Below are 19,543 nucleotides of genomic sequence, written 5' to 3'. Positions count from 1 at the left end.
TCAACGTTAGACACAGACTCATACAGTTTAAACATTACATAGTCTCCATTATTCTATAGAAAAGTTGCATAGCTTCTACCCAGATGTTTCGCCAGTTTGTAATGGAGGCATAAGCGACTTTGACCTTGGAATGATTGATGTTGTCAGAATTGGTGATTTGAGTATCTCAGCCATTGGTGATCTCCTGGGACTTCGTGGCACTTTTACCCACAACAGTATGTCGAGTTTACAGACAGAGTCCACACACACACATGCTCTCTCTCTCTCTCTCTCTCTCTCTCTCTCTCTCTCTCTCTCTCTCTCTCTCTCTCTCTCTCTCTCTCTCTCTCTCTCTCTCTCTCTCTCTCTCTCTCTCTCTCTCTCTCTCCTCTCTCTCTCTCTCTCTCTCTCTCTCCTCTCTCTCTCTCTCTCTCTCTCTCTCTCCAGTTAGCGATGATTTTGCGGGCAAAGACACCTTGATAATGAGAGCGGGCAGACGAGAATAGCCAGACTATTGAAGAAGAAGGGCTACAGCAGCAAAACACCACGAATATACCTGTGCCATCTATAGCGGAGCTGCATATCAGACATAGAAACACATTAAAAAGGAGATAATTAAGAATTATTGGGAGAAAGTTTTTAAACTGAAGAGCAGTGAAACATTCAGACTAACCAGACTTTCAGCACTACTGTTCAAAATACTATTGTAAATGCAACTATGATTTTTAAATGAAGCAAATCTAATCGATGACACTTCAGTCCTATTCTCTTTTCTGCCTTTACTCAATTACACCTTTACTCAATGTTCCCCGCCTCCCTTTCCATTCTTGTCCAACAGTACAGTGATTCATCTCCCTGCACTCCTGTCCTACCAGAAGTCACGTGAATGAGCATTATCTGCCTTTGAGTTTCATTTGTCAATGGAATCAGGAATCGGACTAGTTGCGGATTGGAACATAGTCACAAAGCGCGATAATTTTAGTATTATTACTCTTGACAATATTGGAAAAAGCTTACTGGACAGTCAGCTTTACAATTTTATATGATAATGCGGTAGTTCTACTTAGCCATTTACTAGCCATCGTTTATATTAGAATCGGGTTTAATATCTCCAGTATGCGGGACTTTGGCGTGTAAGTCAGCTGAAGAATTTTAGAAGATACATTGAAGGAACGTGGGCTTCACATGCTGATCTAACATTTAATTGCTGGTGAGCTTCCTTCTTAAACAGCTGCGGTCCTGGAGTAGTGGGTACAATCACTATGCTGTTTCCGAGGGCGTTTTCCCGGGATTTTCACACCGTGACGGTGAAGAATTGAAGTGGTGGGTTGGTGGTGGGGGGGGGGGGGAGGTTGTTTTGGAATGGAGTTAGTGAGAGGTCGGTTATTGAAAATGTAGAGAACATTTAAAGAAGTTATCAGCTTAGATTGGTTCGCGCTGGGTCGGAAGGTCTGCAGAAGGTACTGTTCCCTCTAAGCTACGCGGGTGCAGGGCCGTGCAGTAACTGAAATGCTCCCGCGCACATGACCTTTGTGGACCCACAGCTGGAAATTTCTGTTATGTAGCATTAACATAATTTTGAAATCTGTCTATTTAATTGTGAAATACACTGTTATTAATTATGTGGTAATGAATATAATCCATAAATTTTGTGAATAATAAATGTACAAGAACCTTTACAGTACTTTGAAATATTTTCGAGTTTCAACGTATTTACATTGTCCGTGTTTCAAGTTACAACACTGTTACAAATTGTAACAATAAGAACAGAGTGCAAGTCAATTGGTCATTGTTAATAAACTATGATGTCTTTAAGTTACGGTCAGAGTATCTTGACGATATCATATTATTGGAATGACAAAGTGGAAGATCTGCTTGCACTTTCAAGTTCTGACGTCGATATTGAGGCTATTAATCTATTCATTCAACGTGTACCTAACAACTTGAATAATAGATTTCCTGAAGATCAGTTAAGAGAATGGCAAGCTGTTGACCTTATTGCTATTGCAAATGCAACCAATTTTGAGTTTGAAAAACGAAGAAAAGTACGACTGACCAAAAGTACTGAACCACTATTACAAACTAAGAAGAAAACATAGCCTCAAAAATATCGTTTCAATACGCGGTGGAGGCGGATACGATAGGGTCTGTTAAGAGACTTTTGGATAGGTATATGGAGCTTACAAAAATAGAGGGCTACGGGGAAGTCTAATAATTTCTAAGGTAGGGACATGTTCGGGACAAATTTGTGGGCCGAAAAGCTTGTATTGCGCTGTAAGTTTTCTATGTTTTTATGTTTTTCTATGTATTAACAGCTTCCATACCGAAAAAGAGGCACTAGGTGTCTACTTTATTTAGCACAAAACAAATGCTGGAGGAACTGAGCAGGCCAGACAGCATCAATGGAAAACAGTAAAGAGTCGATGTTTTAGGCCGAGACCCTTTATCTGGAAGTCAGAGTAAGGAGGTGGAAGGAGAGGTGGATTAAATACATTACAGTAGGTGATAGGAGAAAACGGGAGAGAATGAGGGGTGACCTGCCCATCACCTTCCTCTGGTGCTCGTCGTCCTTCCCTTTCATCCATGGTCTTCTACCCTCTTCTATCAGATCCCCAACTTCTCCAGCACTTATCTCTTTCACCAACCGAATTCTCAGCTCTTTACCTCACCTGTTCCCTTTTCCCGGTTTCTTCAATCATCTACTACATTGTATTGATTCTTCACCTCCCCCTACCGTTTTACTCTGACTTTTTCCTCTAGTGCTGATGAAGGCTCTCGGCCCAAAACGGCGACTGTTCACAATTTTCCATAGATGCTGCCTGGTCTGCTGTGTTCATCTACAGATTTTCTCTTGTCCAATCTATTTATCCCTCTTATAACCTCTTTCAAGTCACCTTTTCCCTCCTTCCCTCCAAAGACAAGTACCCTATGTCGCTCAACTGTTTCTCATATGTCATGCTCTGTAATTCAGGCAGCATCCTGGCAGATCTCATCTGCACTGTCTCTGTGCTTCCACATCCTCCCTATAATGAATTGATCAAAATTGAACACAATTCTCCAAGTGTGTTCGAACCAGAGTTTTATGGATATGCAACGTTAACTTGCAGCTCTTGAACGCTAACTCCCAACTAATGAAGGCACATACACACCTACATGTTCTTAACTCCTCTATCAAATTGCGTGGCAGCTTTGAGCGATCTATGCACAGGGTCGGTAAGATCTCTCTGTATCTCTGCTCTGTTAAAGATCCACTGATTAGCCTTGTACTCGCCTTCAAGTTCGACTTTCTAAAGTGTATCACTTCATACCTCACTGGATTGAATACCATCTGCTATAAAGTTGCTATAAAATCACAATGGGCATAGGTCCTCTCTCTCACACACGGTCTACCCGAAAACTTCCATGTTTTCACACAGATTTCGACGAGTCGCTGGACATTTTTCATCATTTTTCCGTTTTATTTTACAGCTCATTAACCTCACAGGTGCTTCCTCTAACCAAAGAGTTCGGAAACGGATAGTGTGCTTCATGCTGTAACTAGCGCATTCTGAGAAATTGGGAATTTTAGAAGCAAAACTAAGATTCAGTTGTGTACATAACTTCTGTGCTTTGTGGTTCAAAGCTTGGGCTTAAGACATCCGGGGAAGGACTTAGATTCGGCAGCGATTTTGAGAACGGTAAATGCATTGGGGAAATCTAATGGCGTTAGGGCAGGGTCTTAAGAGATCGTTTAACGTTGAATCAGGCTTTGAAGAGGGTAGATATCTCTGAGCCTGGTGTCCTTGAAGCTGAGCTTCCATGAAGCGGGCTTTGAGGATTTTCGGGAGGATAAATTTCCCAATCCAAATTTTGGGAGGAAGTTCCAAACCTAGGATTCAGAAAAAGTGGGATTTCGACTTCTGAAGAGTTCATGAATCCGATTTTAAGAAGAGTGAGTGGCTCTGAGTCTGGCAATGAGTAGGGCGAGTGTATCTGGCCGGACTTTAGTGAAGCTGTGTGGGGCGTGAGCGGTGGCTTGGGGGTGACACAAGAGAGGGCAGATGCTGCATTCTGAATTAAAAACAAACTGCTGGAAGTACTCAGCAGGTCGAGCATTTCTGTCCGGGGGGGGGGGGGGGGTTGTTGGGGGTGGGGGGCATGGATTGTTGATGTGATGTTTGGAGACGTGATATTGTATTAGGACTGGCCACGGTGAAGTAAGAACCAGAATAAAGTGAGAGGGGGCGTGGTAAAGACAAGAAATTGCAGTTTATAGGCGAGGAGAGGCGAAGGATCAGGGGCAGATAGAGCCAGAACGAGCAAATGTGGATAGGAGACAGAGGCAGATGGGCGATGGTGGAAACAAGGAAAGAGAAGAGATGGGGGGAGGGTGAAAGAGGAAAGGGTGAAAACAGAGAGAACTGCTGGAGGGTGGTTAGCAGGAACACAAAGCCTACCAGTGCTTGAATTTAATGTAATCAAAGCGATTATGCGAACCATTGACTGTGGGGATGGATGGGAATGGGCGGGGGCGGGGTGGGGGAGTGTGGGTGGCAGTTGGAGCAAACGGAATCATGTGGAGGAGGGTCTCCGGTGCATGAATTATGTGGTTAATATGGAAACATAGAAAACCTATAGCATAATACAAGTCCTTCGGCCCACAAAGTTGTGCTGAACACGTCTCTGCCCTAGAAATTACTAGGCTTCCCTATAGTCCTCATTTTACTAAGCTCTATGTACCTATCTAAAACCCTCTTAAAAGACCCTATCGTATCCGCCTCCACCACCATTGCCGGCAGCCCATTCCACGTACTCACCACACTCTGAGTAAAAAACGTACCCGACATCTCCTCTGTACCTACTCCCCAGCACCTTAAACCTGTGTCCTCTTGTGGCAACCATTTCAGCCCTGGGAAAAAAGCCTCTGACTATCCACACGATCAATGCCTCTCATCATCTTTAACACCTCTTTCAGATCACCTCTCATCCTCCTTCGCTCCAAGGAGAAACGGCCGAGTTTACTTAACCTATTTTCATAAGGCATTCTCCCCAATCCGGGCAACATCCTTGTAAATCTCCTCTGCACTCTTTCTATGGTTTCCAAATCCTTCCTGTAGTGAGGCGACCAGAACTGAGTACAGTACTCAAAGTGGGGTCTGACCAGGGTCCTATATAACTACAACATTACCTCTCGTCTCCTAAATTCAATTCCACGATTAATGAAGGGCAATACGCCATACGCCTTCTTAACCACAGAGTCAACCTGCGCAGCTACTTTGAGCGTCCTATGGACTCGGACCCCAAGATCCCTCTGATCCCCCACACTGCCAAGAGTCTTACCATTAATACTATATTCTGCCATCACATTTGACCTACCAAAATATGTGGTAATAGCCAGGAGGGCTAAGGGGATAAAAATGAGTGACTCATATATCTCTGCCACCGGATTTCCTTCTCTACACGCCTTCCACTGCTCCCTTAATGGTTACCTGCATCACCGTAATTATCAGATTCAAGCATTGGTTTTCCCGCCCATCGATCCCTCGACCGCCCCCCCCCGGCACCTGTCTACCTTCAGCCTTCCTTCCACAACATATACTTGTCTGCTTTTATTATTTTCCCCTTTGACCACTTACACCTATCATTTATCTGCTGCTCTTTTCCAGCTCCAGCAATGCTCCTGCCAGATCTTTAACTCTGCCTCTGATCTTTCATCCCTCTTTGGTCCCTATCACATTCTGGCCCCTCTCTCACTACTTTCCCTTTCCTATTTACGCTGACTATTTTACTACTCCAGTCTCAGTCCTGATGTGGGTTTTCGATCCAGAACGTCAGAAATCCTCTCTTCCTGGTGGCTGTTACTCGTCACAGATGGCTTCCGGGAGGATGACTATTCCTGAGCGAAGCACAGAGTTACTATTCCCTACCGCAACACAACCATTACCCTGATCCTATCTAAACCAATCCCATCCTCTGCTCCCAATTCGCCTTCAGTGTTGCACAGTTCATGGACGAATAATGTTAATTGTCCGTTCGCTAAGGAAAATGAAATTAAGTGTAACTCTTCGGTGGTCCTGCAGCATGGTCTTTTTAGAGCGTGGCTTGGAGACTGAAATTCCCGTGAAAGTGCTCTGTGAAACACAAGGTACATGGAGCATAGAAAAATAGAGGGCTATAGGTAAGCCTAGGTAAGTTTCTAAGGGAAGGACATGTTCAGCACAGCTTTGTGGGCCGAAGGGCCTGCATGGTGCTGTAGGTTTTCTATGACCTATGTTCTATGTTCTAACCTAATCTTTATCTAGAGTGTACGTGGAGAGGACATTTTCTATTTTGGGTAAGTCCCGACAAGAGTGCACAACCTCAATAGAAGGCCGTCATTTTAGAACAAAAATGAGGAGGGATTTCTTTGGGACTATAGGACCCTAAGATATAGGAGCAGCATTAGGCTATTTGGCCGATCGAGACTGCTCTGCCATTTCACCACAACTGAACGATTTCCCTCTCAGCCCAATCTTCTACCTTCTCCCCATATCCCTCCATGCCCTGACTAATCAAACATCCATCAATCTCTTCCTTGAACACACTCAAAGACTTCAAAGGCTCGAAGGTTCATTCATTACCAAAGTATACAACTCCGAAATCCTTCACCTCCAGATAGCCACGAAACCAAGAGAGAGAAAAATGGCAGCACAATCATCAACCCCAAATCCCTCCACCCCGCACTGAAAATTCAAACAAAAACGGAATAGGCACCATCGACCCCATAAATCCCTCTCCCGGCACACAAATAAAACGAGAAGGTAAAGCCAGAATAGAAAAAAACACTATAAAACTGAAAAATAAATGTCTGTAGTTCAAGTCCATATCCAAAATGTAGAAAACCTGGGTAACATTCTTTGGGCACCTGGTCTCCACAGCCGCCTGTGGAATCGAATTCCACGCATTCGTCACGCTTTAGATAAATGAATTCCTCCTCATCTTCGTTCTAAATGGACGGCACCGCCACTTACCTTCGTATCATTCTCAAACCTGGCCACAAAGCCACAAAATCCGTCATCCAACCATGCAAGTATAATGTAAAAAGAAACGGTCATAGCACAAACCCCTGTGGAACACCCTTGCGCACAGGTAACCACGCAAAAAAGGGTACCTTTGTTCCCACTCTTTGCTTCCTGTCCATTAACCAATCCTCTAATCACTCTAGTATCTTCCCTGTGATTACATGGGCTTCTTTTCCCTTTGGGAAGATTTCCCTTTAAGGAAACCATCTCGTTTACGGCTTATTCTATCGTGTGCCTCCATGCAGCCCGAAACCACATCCTTTACAATCGACTCCAACATCTCCCCAACAACTGAGGTCACACAAACTAGTCTATAGTTTCACTTCTTCTGCGTCTCTCCTTTCTTGAAGAAAGAAGTGACATTTGCAATTTTCCAGTCCTCTGGAACAACGCCACAATCCATTGATTCTTGAAGGATCATTACGATTGCCTTCACAATATCTCCAGTCACCAATTTCAGAACCGTGGGGTGCAGACCATTTGTCCAGGTGAACTCTCCACCTACAGACCTTCCAGTCTCCCAGTCATAGCAGCTTCACATGCCTCTACCACCTAACAGTGTTGAAATTCTGCATGCTGCTAGTGTCTTCCACAGTGACGAATGATGCAAAATATTTATTCACTTTGTCCACCATTTCCTTGACTCCATTGATATCTGTCCAATATCATTTTCCAATATCCCGCTACCTACCTCGCTTTCTTTTACGTCACGTACGGTAAGTGAAGCAACATTTTTTTTTGCATCTCCTTAATACTATTGTCTCACCTACCTGCATCTTCCATCTTTCCCTTCTTTATAACATTTTCATTGCCTTCTGTTGGTTTTTAAAATATTGCAAATCCTCTAACTTCACTCGAGAGTGTGGTGGTTTGCACAATGCATGCGACTCGGGTTCAGTTCTCCCCGTTGTCTTGTATCGGATTTGTATGTTCGCGCCGTGGCCGCGTGGGTTTGCTCCTGGTGCTCCGGTTTCCTCCTGCATTTCGAAGACGTACCTGTTGGCAGTTTACTTGGTCATTGTACATTTCCCAGTGATTAGTCTCGAATTAATTCAGGGGAATTCAGTGGCTCGAAGGGCGGAAGGGCCTATTTGGCGCGGTATCTCAATAAATAAATTTTGATCTGACATATGCCCTCTCTTTGGATCTTATATTAGCTTTCACTTCTCTTACCCGCTTCATTCTTCCTTTAGAATGGTTCTTATAAGACCATAAGACTTAGGAGCAGGATAAGACCGTTTCCTTCTAAATTCCTGCGAGTACAGAACCAGAAGCATCAAACGTTCCTCGTATGATAACCCTTTCAATCCAGAATCATTCTTGTGAGCCTCCTCTGAACCCTCCCCAATGCTAGCACATCTTTTCATAGAAATATAAAATACCTACTGCACTATACAGGCCCTTCGGCGCACAAAGCTGTGCCGAACAAGTCCTTACCTTAGAATATAGCTAGTGTTACCATAGTCCTCTACTTTTCTAAGCTCCATGTACCTATCCAGGAGTCTCTTAAAAGATCCTATCGTGTCTGCCTCCACCACCGTCGGCGGTAGCCCATTCCACGCACTCACCACTCTCTGCGTAAAAAACTTACCCCGACATCTCCTCTGTACCCACTTCCAAGCACCTTAAAACTGTGCCCTCTCGTGCTAGTCATTTCATTCCTGGGAAAAGCCTCTGACTATCCACACGATTAATGTCTCTCATCAATTTATACACTTCTGTCAGGTCACCTGACATCCTCCGTCGCTCCAAAGATAAATGGCCGAGTTCACTCAACCTATTCTCATAGGCATGTCCCCCATCCAGGCAACATCCTTGTAAATCTCCTCTGCATCCTTTCTATGGTTTCCATATCCTTCTTGTAGTTAGGCGACCAGAAGTGTGCACTGAACTCCAAGTGGGGCCTGACCAGGGTCCTATGTATCTGCAACATTACCTCTCGGCTCCTAAACTCAATTCCACGATTGATGAAGGCCATTACACCATATTCCTTCTCAACCACAGAGTCAACCTGCACAACAGCTTTGAGTATTCTATGGACTTGGAACCCATGATCCCTCTGATCCTCCACACTGCCAAGAGTCTTGCCACTAGTATTATATTCTGACATAATGTTTGACGTATCAAAATGAACCACCTCACACTTATGCCAATGTTTTTTGAAATATCATTACTAATGCCTACACAATCTCTACTAGTACCTGTTTCAGAAAGTTACGGTGCAATTCACCTGGTCCGGGTGACTTGCTTACGTTTAGGTCTTTCAGCATTTTGAGCACCTTCTCCCTTGTAATAGTGACTGCAGTCAATTCTCTTCCCCCAGACCTTTCAACTTCTGGCACACTGCTTGTACCTTCCACAATGAAGACCGATGGAAAACAAACATTTAGTTCATCAGCCATCTCCTTTTCCGCCATTATAATTTCTCCGGCCTCATTTTCTATAAGTTCCATATCCACTCTCATTTCTCTTCTATTTTTATATACTTGAGAAAGCTTTTTCTATCCACCTTGATACTATTTGCTAGCTTGCTTTCGTGTATCATCGTTCCCCTCCTAATGATTCTTTTAGTTGCTTTCTGTAAACCCTTCACAAAATTATATCTTCCCGTTAATTTTGAATTGTTGATTTGTTGTATGCTCTCTCTTTTGCTTTTACATTAGCATTGACTTCCCTCGTGAGCCACGGTTGTACTATTTTGCTATTTTAATACTTCTTTGTTTATGGAACACATCTAGTTCACAACTTCCTAATTCTTCCCAGAAACTCAAGCCATCGATGTTCTGCGTCTTCTCTGCCAGCATCTCCATCCTATTTACTTTGGCCAAATCCTCTCTCATACCACTGTAATGTACTTTACTCCACTGAAATACTACACTGCTATGTCAGACTTTACTTTCTCCCTATGAAATTTTAAGTTGCACTCAATCATATTGTAATCCCAGCCTCCTAAAGGTTGCTTTATGTTAACCTCCCTAATGGCATCCTGTTCATTACATAACACCCAATCCATTATACCTGATCCACTAGCAGACTACAGGACAATTTGCTCTAAACATCTATCTATTAGGCATTTAACAAGTCGACTCCCTTGAGATCTATTACCAACCTAATTTTCCCAATCGACTTGCATGTTAAAATCTCCCATGACTATTATAACATTTCCCTTGTGACACGACTGTTGTATTTCCCTTTGCAAATCTGCAGTGCACATCCAGCTACTGTTTGCAGGTCTGTATATGATTGGCATCAGGGTCCTTGCGTTTTCTTAACTCTGCCCACAAGGATTCAATATCTTCCAATCCTATGTCACATCTTTCTACTGATTGGATGCAATTTCTTACGAGCAGAGCTATGCCACCCCTCCGTCTACCTTCCTATCTGTCTGATACAACGTGTCACGTTGGACATTCAGCTCCCAATTACACCCATCCTTCAGCCACGATTCTGTGATGGCCACAACATCATATCTGACAATCTGTAATAGTGCAACAAGATTATCCACCTTGTGTCTTATAATCAGTGCATCCAGATACAACACTTTGAATACTGTACTTGCTACCCTTTTTGATTCTGCATCCCTAATGCACCGATACTTATCCTGGTGATTGCAATTGTGTCCTATCACCTGCCTACACTTCCTGACAATCTGACTGCATGCTGTCTTTGCTGTTTTACCATCCCGAGTCCTTTCACCCGTGCTGCCACCACGCCACCCCCGCCAAATTAGATTAAACTTCCTTCCTACACCTTCCAAGATGCGCCCAAAAATTCCAGCCATTGCTGCCCTGCCGTCATCCCTGCTGGTGTTTCCTTCCAATCAATTTCGGCCAGCTCCTCTTTTGTGCCTCGGTAAATGCTTTCAACAACCGTAATAGTGAAACAGCTGACGTTCGCTTCTCCTTCTCGAACTTCAGGGTGAAAACTATCTTTTTATGACCACTGGCACCAAAGGTTTCCTTTATGTTCAGCTCTCTAATCATTTCGGATTCACTGCATAAACACCAATCCAGAATAACGAATCCTCTAGTGGGATTAACCACAAGATGTCCTAAATAGCCATCTCATAGGCATTTCTTCAAGCTACACCGCTTAGGATGCGGCACCAAACATTTTCCCATGAAACTGCATATTGAAGTCTCCCATGACTATCGTAACATTGCCATACTGACATGGATTTTCTATCTCCCATTGTAATTTGTAGACCACACGTTTACTGCTGTCTGGCTGTCTCTATATAATTTCTATCTTAATCTTTTAACCCTTGCATTTTATTAGCTCTACCCAATCCGATTCTAAACATGTCGATCCTCTGTCAGCTCTTGTGTTAAGTACCCCGATTACGTGTGTTCTATGTAACACGCACACTCACGCACACAGTGCTGGAGGAACTAGGCAGGTCAGTCAGCATTCATGGAAATGAATAAACCGCAGACGGTTCGGGTCGAAGCCCTTCATTTGGACTGGAAATGAATGGGGAGGAGGTAAAAACTACCACAAGAAGGTAGAGTGGTGAAGGTAAACAAGCTAACGAAGAGTAGGGGAGCAGCAATGATCACGGAGTGGGTGTACTGAGAGAATGGATCACTCCCGTCGTTCTAATGCCCTTCTACGCGTTTGGTTTCAGTGAAGCATGTGGACTTTTTCTCCAGCTCCACTGAAGGAGATGCAAGACCAAGTAAGACCATAAGACATATGAGCAGAATCAGGCCATTTGGCCCATCAAGTCTGCTCCGCCACTCAATCATGGCTGATCCATTCCCCCCCCCACCATCTCAACCCCACTCCCCGACCTTCTGCTAGAAACCTTTATGCCGTGTCCAATGAACAAACTATCAATCTCTGCCTTATATAAACAGCAGCCTGTAGTAATAAATTCCACATATTCTCTACCCTCTTTCTAAAGAAGTGTCTACGCATCCCTTTTTTAAAAGGACGCCCCTCTATCCTGAGGCTCTGCTCTCTTGTCTTAGACTCCTCCACCATGGGAAACATAATTTCCACATCTACGCTGTCCAGGCCTTTCAACATTCGAAAGGTTCCAATGGAATCGGTCTTCATCCTTCCAGGGAGTACAGACCCAGAGCCGTCAAACGTTCCTCGTATGATAACCCTTTCATCCCCGGAATCATTCTTGTGAACCACCTCTGCTCCTCTCCAATGTCAGCACATCTTTTCTTAAAAGGGGAGACCAAAGTCTTTCAGAACAGTCAACGGGAGGCCTTACCAGTGCCTCATAAAACCTCAGCATCACATTCCCGATATTCCCTTTTCTATTCACCCTTCCCTACTAGTCTGCCTGCTTGAGTTTATCCCTGAAAGCGGGCAAAATGCTACATGTGTCCATTCAGATCTCCATTCACATTCATTCGGCACCCAAAGCAGTCCTTCCAGAAGAGGCAACACTTATTCCGCAAATCTGCTGGGGTCGTTTATTGTGTCCGGTGCTCCCAATGTGACCTCTTCTACATTGATGAGACTCGTGGTAAATTGGGAGAGCACTTCATTGTGCACCTTTGTTCCATCTGCCAAAAATGGAACTTCCCGCAGGGCAAACATTTTAATTCTGATTCCCATTCCCGTTCCCAAATATTGGACGATGGCCTCCTCTAGGTGGAGGAGCAATACATCACATTCATTCTCGGTAGCCTCCAGTTGATGGCATGAATATCGATTTCTCCTTCCAGTATAAAAAAATCCTTCCTTTTCCCTCTTCTTCTTTTCGCTGTTCTGGCCTCTTACTTCTCATCAGCTGCCTGTCACCTCGCTGGGTCCTCTCCTCCTTCTTTTTCTCCTATGGTCCACACTCCTCTCCTATCAGATTCCTTCCTCCCCAGCTCATCACCTTTCCAGCCCACCTAGCGTCACCTGTCACTTCCAGATGTCCTCCATCCCAGCCCCTTCTTTTTATTCTGGCTTTACCCCCCTCCCCTTTACAATTCTGAAGAAGGGTGTCGGTGCGAAACGTCGATGGATGCTGGCATGGATGGTGCCTGACCAGGTGATTTCCTCCAGCGTTTTCTGTGTGTTGTTTCAGAACCTGTCATTCCCAATTTGTAATCGGGAATACTCGGCATCAAAGGATTCAAAGGATTGAGACCATGGAGTAATGGAGACTTAAATTGTGTTTGTTTTTGAACACGTCGACGTTGGTGTGCAAATTTCTGAATGGATCCTTCTCAACTTTTTCGTCAAAGGTTAAAAAACATTCAGATATAAAAATAGCAGGGCTGTGTTAATGAGAGATCTTAAATTTTGCGATATTGACACAGACACAGTGGAACTTGCGATATGTGTCCAGGAACGTTTCCCAAGTCAATGTATTATTCGGTAGATTGAAAACTGGACATCCTCCTCGGGAACTAAATAACTGAAGTGGCAGTCTATGAGCAAATTGGTTCTAGGACCAACACTCTGTTAGTCTTAAACTGGAGTACGTCTAATTGTAGGTCGATTGGGTGAGCCTATTTGAAACGAATGGCACGTGGGAGGCTTTTAAGAGTGTAATAACAAAACAGTATGTCTTGTTAGGATAAATAAATGGTAAACCTGTTAAAAGAAGGTAGATAAGGGTAGGGCAGTGGATGCTATCTATTTGAAGTTCAAATCTTTCAATAAGGTCCTGCTGGGCAGTCAATTCTGGAAGTTTGGGTCCCATGGAATCGAGGAAGACCTGGTTGGGTGGGTTCAGAATTGGCTTGGAGATAGAAATCAGAAGGCATTTGTCAGAATGGAGACTGATAATTAGATGTCTGCTACAGGAGTCGGTATTGGGACTTTAGCTATTGGTGGATTGTATAAATCGTTTGGATGCGAATGCTTCAAATTTCAAAGTAAAGTTTATTACCAGAGTACGTACTGTACATGTCATCACATAAACCCTGACATTCTTTTATTTTGCAGACTTAGCATATTTGTTTTAAAAGCTTGGGGACGATACTAAATTAAGCGGTGTTGTTGATAATAAACAACATTATCATAGATTAAAGGGGAATCGTAACCAGTGGGAGAAATGGACCGAAAGTAGATCCTATTGAAGGGTCGCTCCAAGTGGAAACAGGGACGATTACCAGCACGAGATTCAAAGGGATGGGGGAGCCGGGGCGGTAAACTGAGAGAGAAAAGACGTAGACAGGGTAGGAGAGCAACGGGGTATGGGTTAAATAAAATTATAAATGTCTGTGTTCATATAGTGCAAACTATCAACCAGATGGCAGATAAAATACTTTACTTCCAATTCCTCTTTGGAATGTACAAGCAATAGATAAGGCGGGGGTAGAAAGGTCGGTGTGTGAATGGAAAGGATAGTTAAAGTGACATTAACAGACTACCACTTATTAAGAAATTTTATGAAAATTTGCAGTTTTAATAATTTTGAGAAGCCTTGTTCCACGACTAGAATTATTTTTGGAAATGATCGGTGCCGCACTGAAATAGTTGAACCAATGTCATTCACTTTTTGGGCAAGCCGGAGGTGTATGGAAAGTCGCAGGCTTTTTCCCAGGGCTGAAATGGCTGACACAAGAGGGCACATGTTTACGGTGCTGGAGAGCAGGTATAGAGGAGATGTCAGGGGTAAATTTTTTACGCAGAGATTGGTGAGTGCTTGGAAAGGGCTGCTGGCAACTGTGGTGGAGGCGGATACGATAGGGTCTTTTGAGAGAATTTTACATAGGTGCATGGAGCTTAGAAGTATAGAGGGCTATGGGTAACCCTAGTAATTTCTAAAGTAGGGACATATTCGGCACAACTTTGTAGGCCAAAGGGCCTGTATTGTGCTCTAGGTTTTCTCTGTTTCTATGTTTTTTAAGTCATCAGCTTTTGACACTTGATATCCATTGAAAACACTCCAGAATGGGTAGTCATTGCATTATTTGTATGATTTATAATTCATGAAAGCTCAAGCTGCAAATATTTATGGATGTTTATGCACAATTCTGCAGTTCAAATTGCTGTTAATGTAGATGGCTTGATTGAGATATCAATTTAATGAAATCTCTTCATCGCATATTTCAATTAATTAAGGATTCTAATTATTTTCCACCTGATATATTTTACTTTAACAAGGCTCCATATTCGCTGCAAAATGCAAGATGAATATTCAATTGCATATTCTTTGTTCATATTTTTTTAATGTTCGTTAAACGTCCCTAGTATAATCAGCCAGAGTACTGCTTAAAATCAACTCTCATTCCATATCTGGAATGTAAACCAGCTGCTCCTGTGTGATTGATGCGTAGCCAATGAAAAACAATAGGCACTATGTATACCTACTGAACAATGGACTTTAACAGCCCATACTCGGGAATAAGTCCACACTATGGTCAAATTGGTGTGCATTTTGTAATAACGTTTGTTAGGCTATCAGTCCTTAGTTATAACATGGGTTAGGAGACGAAATTAAGATATGATTGAAAATGAGACCCGTCATTTCAGTTGTCGACACGGGGATGTTGAACACTTTTGTTCCAGAACATTGCTGTTGTTTTATTGATCTATTTTTATAACCTGATTGAATCTCCCCTGAATGTCTCCGGTCCTGATAAATGAAACATCAGCATCCTAGCGAATCGCAGCTGATGGCTAACTTCATGGGGTCCTGGGTCCGGGTGTTCCTGTGACAGGGTGATCCTGGGGCCTGGCAGTACCGGGACCCAAGTGTTTTAAGGACGTTTGCGAAACGGAACATTGGAGGGTCTAGCAGCTTGAGCACTCTCGCCGGCCCACCCCCCCCCACCCCCCGCGACCCCCGAGAGATATTGCTGACATATTATCAGACAATTTCGGGGAGCACTAGAGGAATTGTTAGCCGTTTTAGACCATAATCAGAATCAGGGAAGCAGGTTTAATACCACCAGCATATGCCGTGAAATTTGTTGTCTTTTTAGCAGCAGTACATCGTAATTCATAATAATAGACATACGCGATTTACAATAAATAAATAGTTAAAAAAGATAAGTAGGGCAAAATTAGAAATTAAAACGTAGTGGGGTAGTGTTCATGGGTCCAATGCCCATTCAGAAATCGGATAGCAAAGGGGAAGAAGTTGCCCCTGAATCGTTGAGTGTGTCCTTTAGGCTTCTGTACCTCCTTCCTGATAGGGGCAATGAGATCAGGCATGACCGGAGTTATGGGGTTCCTTAATGGTGGATACTGCCTTTTTGAGTCATCGCTTCTTGACGATGTCCTGGATACTATGGAGACTAGTGTCTGCGATGGAGCATAACACCACAAGGAATAGGAGCAGAATTAGGCCATATGGCCCAAGGAGACTTCTTCGCCATTTGATCCTGGTTGATCAATGTCCCTGTCAACTACATTCTTCTATATTCCCCATAACCATTCACGCCCGAACGTATCGAGAATCTATCAAACTCCGACTTAAATACACTCAGTGACTTGGCCTCCAAAGCCCACTGTGGCAACGAATTACACCAATTCACTGCCCTCTGGCTAAAAAAAAAATCCCTTGTAATTTCCCTTGGAACTGTACGTCCATCTATTCTGATATTCTGCGCTGTGGTCCCACTTCCGTAGATTCTCCCCACATCTACTCTATCTTGGACATCCTACATTCGATAGGTTTCAATGAGCTTCCCAATCATTCTTCTAAATTCCGGCGCGTAAATTCCTAGAGCCATCGAAACTCCTCATATAATAAGCCTTTCAATCCTGAAATCATTTTCAGGAACCTCCCTTGAACCCTCGGCAACATCAACACATCCTGTTGGAGACAAGGGGCCCAAAACTGTTCACGGTTCCTCGTAAGGCCCCATCAGTGCCTTAAAAATCCTCAACATTACATCCTTGTTTTCATATTCTGGTCCTCTCAAATGAAAGCTAAAATTACATTTGCCTTCCTCACCACCGACAGCGTTGGAAAGTGTATGGTCATGCACTTTGGTGGAAGTAATAAACGGGAAGACTATTATTTAGATGAGGAGAGAATTCAAAATGCAAAGATGCAAAGAGACTTGGCAGTCCTTCTGCAAGATACCCTAAAGGTTAACCTGCAGTTTGAGTCGGTGGTGAAGAAGGCGAATGCTATGTTGGCATTCATTTCTAGAGGTATAGAATAAAGGAAAAAGGATGTGATGTTGAGGCTCTATAAGTCACTCGTGAGACCACACTTGGAGTATTGTGTGCAGTTCTGGGCTCCTTTTTTAGAAGGGATATACTGATATTGGAGAGGGTGCGGAGAAGATTCACGAGAATCATTCCAGGAATGAGGGGGTTACCGTATGAGGAACGTCTGGCAGCTCTTGGGCTGTATTCCCTGGAGTTCAGGAGAATGGGGGGGGGGGGGGGGGATTCTCATAGAAACATTCCAAATGTTAAAAGGCCGAACAGGTTAGATATGGCAAGGATATTTCCCATGATAGGGGATTCTAGGACAAGAGGGCACGACTTTAGGATTGAAGGACGTCCTTTTAGAACTGAGATGTGGAAAAATTATTTTAGACAGAAGGTGGTAAAGCTGTGGAATTTGTTGCCACGTGCGACTGTGGAGGCCAAGTCATTAGCTGTATTTTAGGCAGAGATAGATAGGCCCTTGATTAGCCAGGGAATCAAAAGGTATGGCATGAAAAAGGGGAGTGGAGATGACTGATTGAAGTCGATCAGCCCATGATTGAATGGCCAAGCAGACTTGATGGGCCGAATGGCCTGTTTTTGCTCCCATATCTTATGGTTACGTTCTTATGGACTCAACTTGCAATTTAGCCTTCAGGAAATCCTATTCGAGGACTCCCAAGTCCCTTTGCAGCTTGGATTTTTGAAGTTTCTTACCGTTTGGAAAGTACTGTATGCCTTTATTCTTTCTACCAAAAATAATGACCGCACACTTCCGGAGACATTCTATAGCCACTTCTTTGCCCATTCTCTTACTGTGTCTAAGCCATTCTGCAGATCCCTGCTTAGTCACCACTATCTTCCCCTCTACCTATCATCGTATCGTGAGGTAATGCGGCCACAACGGCATCAATTCCATGATACAAATTATTGACAGCGTAAAAAAACAAGCTGTCGGAGCACCGACCCCCGTGGAGCACTGGCAGACAATCACAGAAGGTTCTTTTTATTACCAAATCTTACCCCCTGCCAATGAGCCATTGCTCTGTCCATGCTAGCATCTTTCCTGTAATACCATGGCCCCTTACATTGCTAAGCAGTTTCATGTGCGGCACCTTGTCAAGGGTGTTCTGCAAATCCAAGTGCACAGTCCCCACCATTTCTCGTTAGTTTATCTTGCTTGCTAGTTCCTCAAAGAATCCGGCAATATTTCCCTTTAGCGAAACCATGCTGACTTCACCTGTTTTGCCATGCGCTTTCAAGTACCTCGAAACCTCGTCCTTAAAAGCCGACTCTAACATCTTCTGAATCACTATGGTCAGGCCAACTGGCCTATTGTCTCTTTTTGTCTGCCTCCCTCCTTTCCTGAACAGTGGAGTGACATTCCCTTACTGTATTGAGCCTCTTCTCCACGAAAGGACGTGCTGGCATTGGCCAGGAACGCTTGATTGTTCTGGGACTGTACTCGCTGGTATTTAGAAATATGAAGGAAACCTTCTCATGGAAACCTATCGAACATTGAACTGCCCAGATAAAATGGCCGTGGAGAGGATGTTTCTTATAATAGCTGAGTCTAGGACCAGACAGTACAGTCTCAGAATAGAAGAACTTCCCTTTTGAACAAATATGGGAGAATTTCTTTAGCCAGAAGATGGCGAATCTGCAAAATTCATTAGCAAAGATGTCTGTGGAGGCCATGTCATTTCGTATGCTTAAAGCGGATGTGGCTAGTTTCTTGATTAGTAAGGTCTGGTAAGGTTTTGAGAAAAACAAACAGGAGAAAGAGGTTGTGAGGAACAATGTATTAGTCATCACACAATACGGTGCGTTATGGTCAAATTCTGCTTCTTTTTCTCATGATATTCTACACAGACCCAGGCCTTTACCCGGTGTCAAAACACAACTGATCATTGATTCGGCGATTGTGGTGTCAGGCTCTGCTGATAGGACTCTGCTGCACCTGCTCCCCAACGGTAGGATGTTAAATGTAAAATAACAACGGTTTCAGAATACATACTTATCTCTATAATGCCTCTAGTGAGTATATATTTAAGGAAACCCAAAAGAGCGAGAGATAAAAATTAATATATAAATGGTCTCACTTCTGAACAAAAAGCAGGGAAGTGAGAATTCAGCATCTGCAACGCTAACTAGACAAGTGCCTGCTAGTTTCGCAAACATACTTCTTTAAATCATCAGTATTGCTCAATTCTAGCTTTTTTTCCTTTCAAACTGCAGCGTCAATTGGACTGCCTCCAAAGATCGCACGACTGCAGGGAAGTAACGCTGAATAGGAGGAACTTTTCATGGAATAAAATGAATCACGTTGAGGCGATTTTCCTTTTACAAAATTGCTTTACTCTCTAGTTACTGAGAACTGGGACATGTACTGATTTCCCGGGGAGATGTTTGCTTACTAAGATCCCTACTAAACAATTAGGATTATGATGGGA

This window comes from Hemitrygon akajei, chromosome 2, assembly GCF_048418815.1.
Source record: "Hemitrygon akajei chromosome 2, sHemAka1.3, whole genome shotgun sequence".
NCBI classification, from domain to species: domain Eukaryota; kingdom Metazoa; phylum Chordata; class Chondrichthyes; order Myliobatiformes; family Dasyatidae; genus Hemitrygon; species Hemitrygon akajei.
Note: the sequence above shows the minus strand (reverse complement) of the source record.